This window comes from Armigeres subalbatus, chromosome 1 (assembly GCF_024139115.2).
Source record: "Armigeres subalbatus isolate Guangzhou_Male chromosome 1, GZ_Asu_2, whole genome shotgun sequence".
Classification (NCBI taxonomy): Eukaryota; Metazoa; Arthropoda; class Insecta; order Diptera; family Culicidae; genus Armigeres; species Armigeres subalbatus.
In genome coordinates this window covers 143,529,341-143,542,544 of record NC_085139.1, presented here as the reverse complement: position 1 = coordinate 143,542,544, position 13,204 = coordinate 143,529,341, and the positions used below count along the sequence as shown (strand labels likewise).

The window sequence follows — 13,204 nt, the reverse complement described above, 5'->3', positions numbered from 1 at the left end:
AAAGTAGCATAATTTTTGTTATATTCAGGAATGTTGGTGACACCTCTCTGTCTCAGCGTCTAACCAGTAGGACGATATATCCATTCTAGTGGCATGTAAACAGGAAGTACCACTTTTTTATTCAGTAATGTAAAGAAACGTTTGGATAGAACTCATGACACTTTTCTGGTCTTATGCTGGTTATGAGTATGCGCAACAGATGTTAACCCTATTTTGATTTTCAATATGGTAATTGTCAAGAAAGTTCGCATATTTCTTATTACTACCTTTAGGCTCGATGCCCACGTAGCGTCATTTCAACGCAGAGTGCACGTGGCGTCAAAAAGACGCAGGTCTGCACCGGGAAAAAGCGGTAACGCAGCGTCACCACGTCGATGCACACCAGCGTTATTTTAACGCTGCGTGCACGTGGCGTTGAAAAACCGCTACGTGGGCATCGGCCCTTAGAGGTACATCAGTCATAACGTTGGTACAGTTGAGTTGCAGAAAATTGCAACTTTGAATTTCATTTTCGAAGTTTTTGGAAAAATGTGTCCTGTAAAATTTGTTCAATGTGACATGTACCACTTTCGCTGGCACCGGTTCAAATACGTCTTCGGTATTTTGTTAGAAATGTCCAACAGAAAAGGAAAAATATCTTTTTTCAAAAGTGATCCGATCCGACTCAATATTTAAGACGTCAGGCTCAGAGTGTAAATATTATCAGATATGAATTCGATCAGTACAATATTGTACTTTGTCAAAGAGGCAATGTCGTGGCGTGATTCTTGAAAACTTCAAACGAAGCACATGATTTTACGTTGGATTGATTTGAAACACGGTTTTCGTCTTCGAGTTTTCAAAATTACTTAGTTTACAATAAATATTTACACGCTTACCAAGGTGGCTTAACATGAATTACTTTTTCAACAAACTAGATTCCTTTCCCGTGGCGCTCACGGAGATGCTGAGCATTCCTCTTATAATCTCATAATAATGAGTATCAAACTAATTTTCTCTCCTAATCCTAACTTGATTCTAATGGCGTGAGCGGCTCATACTGTCTAAAGCAGCTGTTTCTTGCATTCAATTGGAGTCGATTGAGAATGAAAATTTGACAACAATTTTTGCATGCCTCATATGCACAAACACATATACAAGGACAAAAAGGCAATAGCTTGGTTCGTCGAGTTAATTGTATATAAGGCTATGGGTATCCGAACCTTCTTAAAAAGCTTGAATCTGGAAGGAAATTATATCCTTTTGTTACAAGTTTTTGTATGAGAAAATTATTTCTTCATGCCTGGCAGACTAAAAAAACATTCTTACTGATATAAAGCTGAACTGATATAAAATTGATCAGATTCGGGAGCATCCACTCCACGATGAATTCCTTTTAAAGTGGGACAACAAATTCTAGGGTATCACCTTTTCGCCAATGGTAAACGGGAACACGGCGGTTTATCACAGACTGCTTCATCTGTTACTACAATTTTATTGATCGCAAAGCAGTTATTTGACTTTAAGAAAATGAAATCAAAATACATGAGTGGGGTACTCAGACAGAAAGTATTAATATTTTGCACCAATCGCCAATGAAGAATTGTACAGAAACATCATGAGAGCAATTTACAAAACTAAGTCTTTTAGTATGGAATTAATATTTCATTACTGTTTTTTGGTTATTTATCGTTATATTTATAATATTATATAATTATTATCGTTAACACGATATCGCGCTAAATATAATTGCCAATGCACTTTAAATCTATGTATTTGTTGGAATTGCAATTCACTTCAAATTAATTACATTTTTTAGTGAATTGAGAACGGTGAGTACCATGACTAACAAATCATTTAACTTCTACAATCGAAGCTAGATGGAAAATATCCGCATATGTTTTCATGTAACTCTTAAGTGAAAATCATTTTGAGTGTACATAATATAAAATCAATTCAAGAAAAATTCCGCGGAAAAAAATTAAAATTTCGTTTCGTTTCGAAAAATTTCGAATTAAATGGACATTGATTTCGTATCGTTTCGAAGTCTCGAAAGTGAATCTATTTTTCGTTTCGTTTCGTTTCGAATCAACATAGACATTTCAAATTTCGTTTCGTTTCGTTTCGTCAGGAAAAAGTGTCTTATCGCATACCCTTAGTACTAGCTAACACCACAAACTAGGTTAAATAATAAATGGTAGGGGAAGAGGCATCTAAACGCACACAGACCCAACCCCCCCCCGTACTTGGTATGGCCGTAATAAAACTAGACCTAAAATTATAAAAGTTAGGATGATTGGGAAAACCGTAATTTTCCACATTTCGATGAAACATCAGCTAACATTTTAGCGAGGCAAAACGCCCTAGTGAGACTAACCTACAATGTACTACTCGTCTCCACGCACTTTCCATACCAGAATGCTGAATCGCCAACGCGTGGTATGTTGTTCCCAAAGAGCTGTCAACTTAAAGGCGTTTTGAAAAATGAGTTTTCCTACAACGAAATACCACCACTTTTTTGAAATTTGAATATTATGCAATTATCATGCACCATGCAATTATCAAAATCATTTTTCTTTTACATTTAGTAGGTCATGTAAACCTGTCCATTTATGTTTAGCAAATAGCAACCGATGTTGAATAAATACAACAGATATTTAAGGTGACACGGGAAGCATTAACAATCGTCAAATCGTCATCATTTTCATCATTGAATGCTAACTTTTGACGTAGGACTTACGTCTCTCTTTGCTATACCGGGTGTCATTCCAAAATATTCAAATCGACCGCGTTACGCTGTGTTGAAAGATTTTAAACGTTAATAGCGTTCGTCTCAATGGACGAATTTCTGCGGTAAGCCCCTCAATCGACAGATTTCAAGTATGCCTTTCATGTCCATGCTTGATAAGATCCGAAAAACTTGTTTCAATAGGCATGAAACTGTTTTCAATGAAAAACATTGAGATCAAGGGAACCTATAAATATGGGTACCGCATCATTCTTGCATTATTCCATTACCACGTTCTCATTGGTGCAGACACCAGCGAATGAGCAGCCGCTGGGTCTGCCGAGAAGCCATAAAATAGCGCAACGCGATTTTTTCCTTTCATTCTGACCGGGACAAGCGAAGCAACCGCATCATCGATTGAACAGCACTCACACCTTTTAGCAGGGAATGAAGTCTGCACCGACCGCTTTTTCGGCTCGACACCATCGAAGCCACCATCATCAGCCGAAACCTAGCCAGTACAGCAGCAGTCCACCCTACAGACCCGACAAAGCAGCAATGCTGAGCAGATACCGGCAGCAGCAGCAGAGTCGATCCGAGACCGGCCGGCATCGGTGCTGAGCCGAGACAGGCTGAAGAAAAGCCACATGATACAGCATGTATGTCTAAAAAACAAACGGTTCTTCCGAAAGACAATAATAGAGATCAATATCAAAGCTTTCAATACCCTTCGGGATAGAAATTGTACTTGGGTGCCAAATCCAATATTCTAGTGATAAAATTTTATGTGTGATTTTCATAAATAGCGTCAAAACTAACAGTGGATAATTTTTCTGGTTTAACCGCGAAGTAGACGAAGGACTTCGCTTGACCATGCCTAAAAAAACATAAGATGTCCAAATCTCTCACATAATATTTGGATATTTGGATTAAAAAAACACCGATAACAGCTCAAACATTAATAAACTATCAATCGATTTTTCATCAAATGTTGGCTTTTTTGGCATTGATCGAGAAATATCTAGATAAACATTGTTTGATACTGACCGCACACAAAGCGAACGTGACTGAATGATCGTCCCATGTTACCAATTCTAAATCTTATCACCCGAAATTCCATGTCCGGGTGTTTCCTTCCATCTACTTCTAACAATGTTGGGTCAGAAAAGAACACGTACTTCTCACCTGAACTGCAATTCTAAGCTCGCTTGTTCGGCTTATTGCCCTGTATCAAGCGAAAAGTCCCGTTAGGAAATAGACGCCAGCAGCGAGCAACAAGCGTAAAAAAGAAGAAGCCCTTCTCGAACGCGTTGATGATGATGACGCTTTGGCTGACAAAGAAGCGAGATACAAGACACTGGCTGAATGGCCCACCAATTGGGAAGCAGAGAAGATTCAAAATAAGGTATAAAAGAAAAGTGCATTCGCTCGCAGAGCATTCAGTGTTTTTTTTATACCACCACTAGAAATTCGCGGTTATTTGAAAAGATCGTTTTCTTACTTTTTGGACTTAGCAAACCGCCTTTTTCAAGGCTCTAAGAGTTAAAAATAATGTTCTCCTTCAGTCGCTATCGCACGGATTAGGAGGCCCTACATCCCCTGCTGGGCCAACTTGTGGCTTATTTCAGGCAGTCCTTCAGTGGGAAGGTTGCCACTGTCGAGGCTAATATTCCGTGACCTGACAGATACTTCCTTAATTGTTTTTGATGATTCTTGTTCGAGGTAGATTTGATTTCTGCGTCGGTTTGATGAGAAGATTTTGCCAAGGAATGGTATGCAACGCCGATTATTTATCCAAAATAGTTGATGTGAGAAATTTGGACATATTATGTATCTTAAAGGCATGGTCAAGTCAAGTCCTACGTCCACTTAGCGGTTATGTCACAGACATTACCCACTGTTCGTTTTTTCTACAACAAAAATGATTTTGAAAAAGTATCATCGGCGTGTGCTTACTCGCAATTTACATGCTGATGCATTTACAGTTACATCAAACAACTGAAAACCAAAATACGCCGCTTCAAAGTTACGAGGTGACAATGTTAGAAAGAGACAAACATAGGAAAAATAACACGGTGTGTAGTGCCTCCCCGAGTCACCTTAAGTATAAGCAAAACTTTGCCAAGTATATCATAAAGCTGGCATAGAAGTAGTAGCTGACTCAACGTAACAGGTTTGTTAAACAATCATTAAATTGTTTTACGAATACGTACGAATGCTACGGAAAAGAATGTCACATGAGAGTAATTGTAGGGAGCATACAACATTCTTCAATAGGTAGTATGCAACATTGTGGAAAATGAGAGAAAAATTGTACACAATAGCATTTGTTATAAAAAAATAGCGTTTTTGTAAATAAAGAAAAGAGTCGTATTTTGGACTTGGAGTTAGCAAGTCAAAAGTGAATTGTTCGTGAGTTTTATTTTCAACCGTGATGACTGTTTAACTGTAAGGTAAGAATACCCATGAAGTTATTGCTTAGCTAGGGCATATTGCCCCCCTTTCCCTAATATGTTTACACATACATTCTCACGCTCTATTCCAAAGTTTGTTGTAGGCTTTTCACGATTTTATTTTCTAGTATTATAGCAGACATTCAACATGTTTGGATTTTTTGTGATTGTCAAGTAGTGATCAAGTGTACCGTGGGGGACCGAAATCCGTACAGCACCGTAATTGTAATAATTAATCTTATCCTGTCCAGGTACTTGGCAGTAAACTTTAAATGCATAGAAATGAGAAAAAGGCTTTGATATTAAAACAACAAAAATCAAAAACAAATCGCCACCCACCAAACGCGGAGTTTCTGTCGCCATTTTGTTTTCGGGTAAAGCATAATTGCACCAAAAGTAACTGTGTTTTAATTAATAATTGCGAATCATTACATAATAAAAGAGGAATACAAATCGAAGGGGTCGCTTCTCAAGGTGTGTATTGAACTATTTACAGTGGTAGTTTAGTCAATCAGACTGCTTCAATTTAAATATTTAGATAAAAAATACGGATTTAGATCTTTTGATTCGAAATCCGTCCACGGTGGACGGATTTGGATTCAGGAGTAGTTAATTTTATTCATTATTTTATCATGTTTTTCATAGTTTTTATTGAGTAAATGTGAAACACTTCAAAAGTAGAAGCCTTCATGCTCCTGTGTCAATGACAAACGTCTTATTTACATTCGATTCCTATTTTCTAATGACTTTTCTACATACTAAGGTGCTTAAGTGTACGGATTTCGATGCCCCACGGTATGAATTGGTTTATATTACAAATTTGACGTATATACATAATATATAAAGAGGAAAAACAGACGATCCAAATCAATAGGTAAAGGTTGGCTATTCTGGTACTTTTCTCTTTAGCAATACAATAATAAAAATAATTTAGCAGGTGCTCATTTGTTGCGGCTATTAAATCTTCAAATACTTCTACCTTTACGCTGAAGCACATTCAAATGGAAGAATATACTTTAAATTGTGTATTGGATCTAAATTACGTACATAAGGGGAGCATTTTTATCGGATAATGCAAATATTGTTAGGGCTGTTACCAATAGTAACAGACTGCTAATTCCATATTTTACCCTATCTGCACTCGACATGGTCCAACCAATATCTCTTGGGTGGAAAATATGGTGAATCGTTGTGGTAAAAAGCATAAAATACAAGACCATCAGGGAAGGCAATCCCTTCTTCAAAGGAATACATTTGGCCGGTATAAGTTGAAGGGAAGAGATAATTCCTTCTCCGGAAGAACCCATCTGTATTTTATAAGGTAAAGAAAGAAGGTAGTCACTTCTTCGAGAGAACACTTTTAGAACACAGTATAAAACAAGAGAAGGTGATAATTCCTTCTTTAAAAAATACATGTGTCCTTTATGAGACAAAGAGAGAAGATAATACTTCTGAAATAAAACGTTTACCCGATATACGGCAATGAAGATCCAGTCAGATAAAATCGCTGGTACATATTCATGCATAGGTTTGATCACACTTCGCATCTGTTTCGAACGCGGTCATTCTACTTAATTTTTTTGGCAAATTATCGCACAAAAGTAGAACGGGAAAACCAACCACATTGTACAACGGTTGAAACAAAACTCCACAAATGAATGAATATTTGATATTGAGTTCGAATTTTACCAACCAGTGCAGTTATAATGTATTCCTATTTAAAATAATAGTGGGTTTGATTACATTCAATTACGTTCATGACATGCATTATGTGCGTGACAATATTGTTAAAAATACAAAATATGTTTATCTCCGTTGTTCAACAGTTAAAATCACCGAAATCATATTGAGTATGTTGAAAATTTAGAAAATGGAAAAATGCCATTTACTTCGTGCCCAGGCCCATCAGTCAGGAAATGTATGTGCAGGAGTGCCTGAAAAAACGTCTGTTTTTGGCCAGGTGTATCATTCAGTAACAACGTCTAGGTGGTGACCAAGAAAAGAGCATGAACTTTTCCAGCATGCCACAGTTCCGCTCAATTTTGGACCGCAACCATCATGCGGAATCTAGAGACGACGCAAAAGACAATACTCAGCGAAATTCAGTTCTGCCGCAAGAAAACAGACCAAGCTGTGCAAAATTTGATGGAATGAGTCAAACGAAGGGGTTAGCAATTCGCATTTGCTGAAAACACACTAGAATACAGTTTTCAGTTTTTGAGTTGAGTATGTTGGCGGTGCAGTGCTGCGCGTTCCATCAAATAACTCAGCTAGCTGTTGGCTAATAAATGTTTCCATAATACCATGTTAAAGCCTACCATTCAATTTCAAATTTTGCACAAAGTTTACAACATGAGAATCTGATATTTCATGCTGGTAAAGGACTTTTCAAAAGCTTACTTGGATGATGGAGGGACCTTTGCAAGTGTCGTTTTGAGAAGTGCCCGGTAATGGGAGGTGTCCGACGCTAGTGGATCGCCCCCTATAAGAGTCCGACTATTTTGTATATGACCTGACTTGTTGAAGATTTTGTGAGATTCTCATACAGAATTGTCAATGAATCTGATGGTTAAGTGTGAGATAAATGCATGGCCAAGTAGAATTGATGAGATATGGCTTGAAGTTGGGTTTCACAAAACTGCTCTTATCTGCTTGACATTTAAAACCCCAATTAATCCATCTAAGTTGGAAATCGAGTAAATTTCTAACCCGAAAATTTCCTGGACCTGACCTGGAATAGAACCCAGTCACCTTTAGCACGGTCTTGCCTTGTAGCCGCACATCTTATCGGACGGCTATGGAAGGCCCCTCATATTTGTTTATACTAATTGTAAAATTTCCTGCAGAACGCACCTTGTTGTAGAATCGGATTTCCCATTCAGGTTTTACAAGTAGTACATATTTTGGCCATTGCTTTTGAGCCCATATTGCGATCGGGCTGATTTTCAATAGGAAATAATGGGACAGGATACCCCATCGAATACAATTTGTTGCAAATCGGTTGAGGTTAAGTGCCCGACAAATGAGTGAGTTTTTTTTTGCGCACAGACATACACACAGACATCACCTCAATTCGTCGAACTGAGTCGATCAGTATATAACTCTATGGATCCCCGGGCCTTCTATAAAAAGTTTGTTTTTGGTGAAGATATAGCCTTTACGTATGCTTAGTATACGAGAAAGGCTAACATATTTATTGAACAACTTTATTTCAGAAGGAAAATATAAAAATAAAATCAGTATTCAGCATCAAATGCTTTGCTTATAAAACACTCATTGTATTCTAAATAGATTCCTAAGATTTCTGCAATTGCCTTTGGAACCTTTAGTCTGCTAACATTTATTTAAAAATCCATGACGAAGCATAATTCGAGCACCACACTGAACACCGTTCATGACGTTAAATACCTGGATGAGCAATACTACAAACCTATATTCAAACCCAACTAATATTATACCTTTTACAACTCCAAGACCTCCCGTGGAGAGGTCAAAACATTCTCGGCATCTTTCGTGAGGTGTCCTACTAAACTTCCCCTTCCTCAACATCCGCAAAGACGTGGCCAGTACAGATCTCGACTGTTGGAGAGTACATTGCTTTCATCTAAGAGTGATTAGTCCCAAATCAATATCCGTGGTAACGGATGGGTGTGATGCTAATCTCACACAATGGTTTTGGCTTGTACCACCTACGAATTTGTGCGAACTGCTTAATGCTAATGCTAATTTTCATTTTTAACCATATAAATGAAATGGTAAAGAACATGATAATTCAGCATATTTATGTAATCATTTAAAATCCTATGCAAGTACTTCTACTAATTTTAAAAGGGTACTTCCTTTGATATACTTGCCATAAACTTTACAGAACATCCAAGAAGTAATAAAAGCATCCCATTATATAAGATTAAGAAATATAAAGAATAATATATAAAGATATAAAGAATTTATAATAATATATAAAGAATAATAATAAATATATAAAGAAAATTGTTGTCTTGGGTATTCGGGAAAATATAAAGAATTTATTATTATCTTGCGTAAAAATGTAAGGAATTTTAGTACCAGTATAAAATTTGACTTTTTGCGGGAAAAACTGAGCTGTGCTTAAAAAAAATTTCATGACCGTCCTGACTAATCCCTGCCAAGCTACTAAAAATTGTCCCAATACCAGGTCTGCAATATCATATGCAAATTCGCTGTTCAATTTGTCTATCTCTCGGGAAATTATCCGGAAATAAGACAGATACTAACAATGGTATGGAGCGTTTATTTTTATGGAAATATAACTTCAAATATAATACACTCTTCAGATGCGTAAAAATTTTCAGTGTAGAATAAATGGAGAAATTCGGCATGGTGTCTAGAGTTCATATTTGAAAAATGGTCAGAAATTCCTTTTCTCACATATTTTTTACATTTTAGGAGAATTTCCAAACTTTAGTACAATTTGAATGTGGCAAAAATATGAATTGTGTTCATGTGGAAATTTCAATGGATAAAAAAAAAACATTATTGAGCTAACAGTACACTCTTGGTCATAATGATAAATATATGTCAAGTCTGCCTGATTTACATGTCGATATCTAATCAGTTTGATAGTTGTTTAGATGAACTTAACAAATATTTGTAATTATGACAAAGAATGGACTACGGGCTTTAGCCCCGTACAAGTTTTGAGTATGAAAGCACAACTCCATCCTCCTTTTGTTGTATCCATATGAATTATATCAAATTATAAATGAAGGTTGGGGTTGTACACATTAGCATGCTACTTTTTTTTTTAATTTTACGGAAGCAAACAAATATTTTCATTTGTTTTTTCCATAGTAGATAAAAAATTTACTCTGCAAATCTTTTTTCGGGATTTTTTTCTTTGAATAATATTTTGAAATTTAGATATGTTTTAATTTAATTTCACGTCGAACATAAACAATACGGATTACACACTTTACTTTTGAAGTTGTAAATTAGTTTAATTGATGCAAATGCCATTCAAAATAGATGTTCGCTATTATTGATGAAATTCATTGCCCATTGAAGCGAATTCTTGGCATCTTACAAAAAAATAATGTGTTTGACGATTTTTATTCTTGAGAATGTAACAGCATCCAGAAAACATCCTTCATGGACGAGAAATTACGACTTTGGTTTTGTTCTAATATTGCTATTGCTTTTTTTGTCAACATTTGGTTTGTATTTTATTGACAATGATATAAGATCTCCCAAAGTTTTATTCTTACTTCCATATAGTGTTTCTCCATTTTCATCGAAAAAACATCTCTTGTCTCTATTACAAACACTATTATTAACTCTTTACATATACTAAGCTCACTGGGACACCTTCAAAGAACGTAATACAAAACTAATTCCATGGTTATTCGATAGAATAACCACATTTGTTTACATCCACAGAAATATAAACCAATCGCTTTCCACCATCTATACGCTAGGTATGTATTATTTATCTGCTGTCCATGCCGTGCTCAATTCGATACATAAAATATGCGATGCGATCCCACCGATTGTAAATAACTCCATCGTAAACTGACAAGTAAAATCACTGCTCAAGTTACCCAATTACTGGGGTTGATTATTTGCTTATCGCCTGATAGGTACATACTTTGTAGAGTTCTCCAACATGACAGCTTGACCATGGATATCAGCAGCAGGCGACGGCAACATCAGCAGATGGATCAGAGCACCAATTTTCATCTATGATAACCACAGCATCAAGCACATCAAACACGATATCGTACCGCGAACGTAGATACCGTGCTAGCACAAATGACGATAAGCCGCGGTTTTCATATAAAAGCGAAAATATCGCATAATTTATTCCATGAATTTTAAATGAACTCACTTGAGTACTCAATTAAAGGATAACACTCGCCAAACCCTAACCAACCTGGCTGGTTTAAAACAAGCACACTTTTATCACGATCTTGTCGCGTCACCCGACTTGTCGCTAGCGGTCTCACTCCAAGGATTACTTTAAATCATTTTCCGTTTCCACCTTCACGGGCAACCTTCCCTGTATTATTATCATTCAGTTTGCCTAACGGTATTTCAGCAACCTTCAGCATTTTCACATTTTCCCACCATGCTTTCGATGATGATTGAGTAATCGGTGAGCACTTTACACTCTGATCACACACGCTCCCGTTCCACAATCCGATTACATAAAACACGATTGAACGTAGCAATTTTCATTTCTAATATCACCTTACTTTTCTCTGTCACTTCCGGCTCTCTCTTCCGGCGTCCTCGATGTGACGCTGTTCCGATCCTGGTCGCCCTCGGAGGCGATATCAATACCCCCAACGTACACTCACCGACACACTCTAGACAGCCATCATAATCATTATCATTGTCATCATCAGCTTTCCCATCAGCCGCAGCATAGTGGTGTAATCATCATTCTAGTCACCCAATTCCACATGTAGCTCTTGCATACTGAACCCCAAGAAGGGGGTAGCATAGAAGAAAAACTTCTGGTCCTGTTCAGCGCGGTGTCCTTAATCGGCTGAGCAGCTATAAATTATTGCTATTTTCGCCTCTTATTACTTCCCATGGAAGCCGTTCGCTCGGCATATCCTTGTTCGGCTTGTTTCCACTGCCTATAACGTCCCACGGATCACTACCCGATAATAACCGTCGTCGTGCGCTGACCGAAATTTCGGATGTCCTTTGCTGAGCAAAGTACAGGTTTGCCACCCGCGCGAAACCAAAGGAAAGAATCCGCTCAAATAACCCCACGGGTTCGAAAGCACCGACCGACATACAAACTCGACGAGTCGCGTCTCGGCGTTTCAAAGATCACGAACGTACTGAATGGGGCTCCCGTTGGTTTCAGCTTGCATTCAACTTCTTCGCGTGGTCATCATCGCCTTCGTCCTCGGGAAGCGTCGCGCATCTTTCGGATCTGCTCCATTCTAGTTCTCACATCCAAACAACATCTCAATGCGATATCATATCACGGCGGTGCTGTGCGTCGTTCTCTCTTGCTCCGTTTCTACCGGTTTTCTCGTCGATGCTATAGCAAGCATGGGAGCATAATACTAGAGAGTGGGAGAGCATGAACCATATCAGCATAGAAAAGCATGAATGGAAGCACTGCGGATTATGATAGCGATAGGTTTGTTGGAGCATCGGCGTGGATGAATTTGTCGATCAACATAATGACCACCATTGGGTAGAAGTGTTTTGTATTGAATGTTCATCCCGAATAAATTGAAACCACTGAACTTTCGAAACGAATTTCTTTCGATGTTGTGTTAAAACTGACCTACACGTGCGATGATGGACTCGAAAAGGTTTCAGGCATCCCTTGAATTTTCTTCTTTGGTCTTTGCTTCTTCGGTCATGTGTTAAGCAGAATAATTTTCAAACTATAACGATTTCAGTTGGCGAGTTATACCCATTCAACCTGATTATAATTTTACATATAACAATGCTATTAGGATGATGCATTCATTGAAACTATTTTAGTTTGAGCAGTTTTCATTCGTGTTTGATTGTGATCCAAATTGTATATCGGGAGTTTTGGGGCAGGCAACTTCATTTCTGGTATGTCACTTAATACCTAAATCAGCTGGATTCCTATTTTTTTAAAATATTGATGAGCACTTTCCCACGAATCAATTTTCTAATTGTCATTTATTCAATGAGCACATATATACACACATAATAAGGAACGAATGGTGCAACATGTCCCTACACAGAAAACCACTTATAAAAACTTGTATACTACATTTCTTATCGAATATTTCCATTACAATTCAATATTAGTTATTCATTACGAAAAGATTGAGAGAAAAAACCTCTTATTTTAACTGAAATTTAACGATTTGCGATTCTTTTCTATCATCCGCAAGAATTTCATTTAACCAATTAAGAAAAACAAACAACCATGCGTTCACCATTTATTTCTCATGCAATTGAATTATTTTGCAATGTGTTGTATACTGCCGCTAACCACAAGTCGAGCACATCTGTATATGGGCCTCCATATACAGATGTGCTCGTCTTGCGGTTAGCGGCA

General features: G+C 37.4%; 1 protein-coding gene across 2 annotated transcripts in view; it reads right to left on the bottom strand.

The window, feature by feature from the left end:
• Positions 1-11,996, bottom strand: part of LOC134205207 (hemicentin-1-like) — a 495,388-nt gene extending 483,392 nt beyond the window's left edge. For both annotated transcript variants that reach the window (XM_062680249.1, XM_062680250.1), the window contains exon 1: positions 10,784-11,996. The gene's annotated coding sequence lies outside the window, so the exon portion shown is untranslated. The remainder of the gene's footprint in view (positions 1-10,783) is intronic.
• Positions 11,997-13,204: the final 1,208 nt, after the last annotated feature.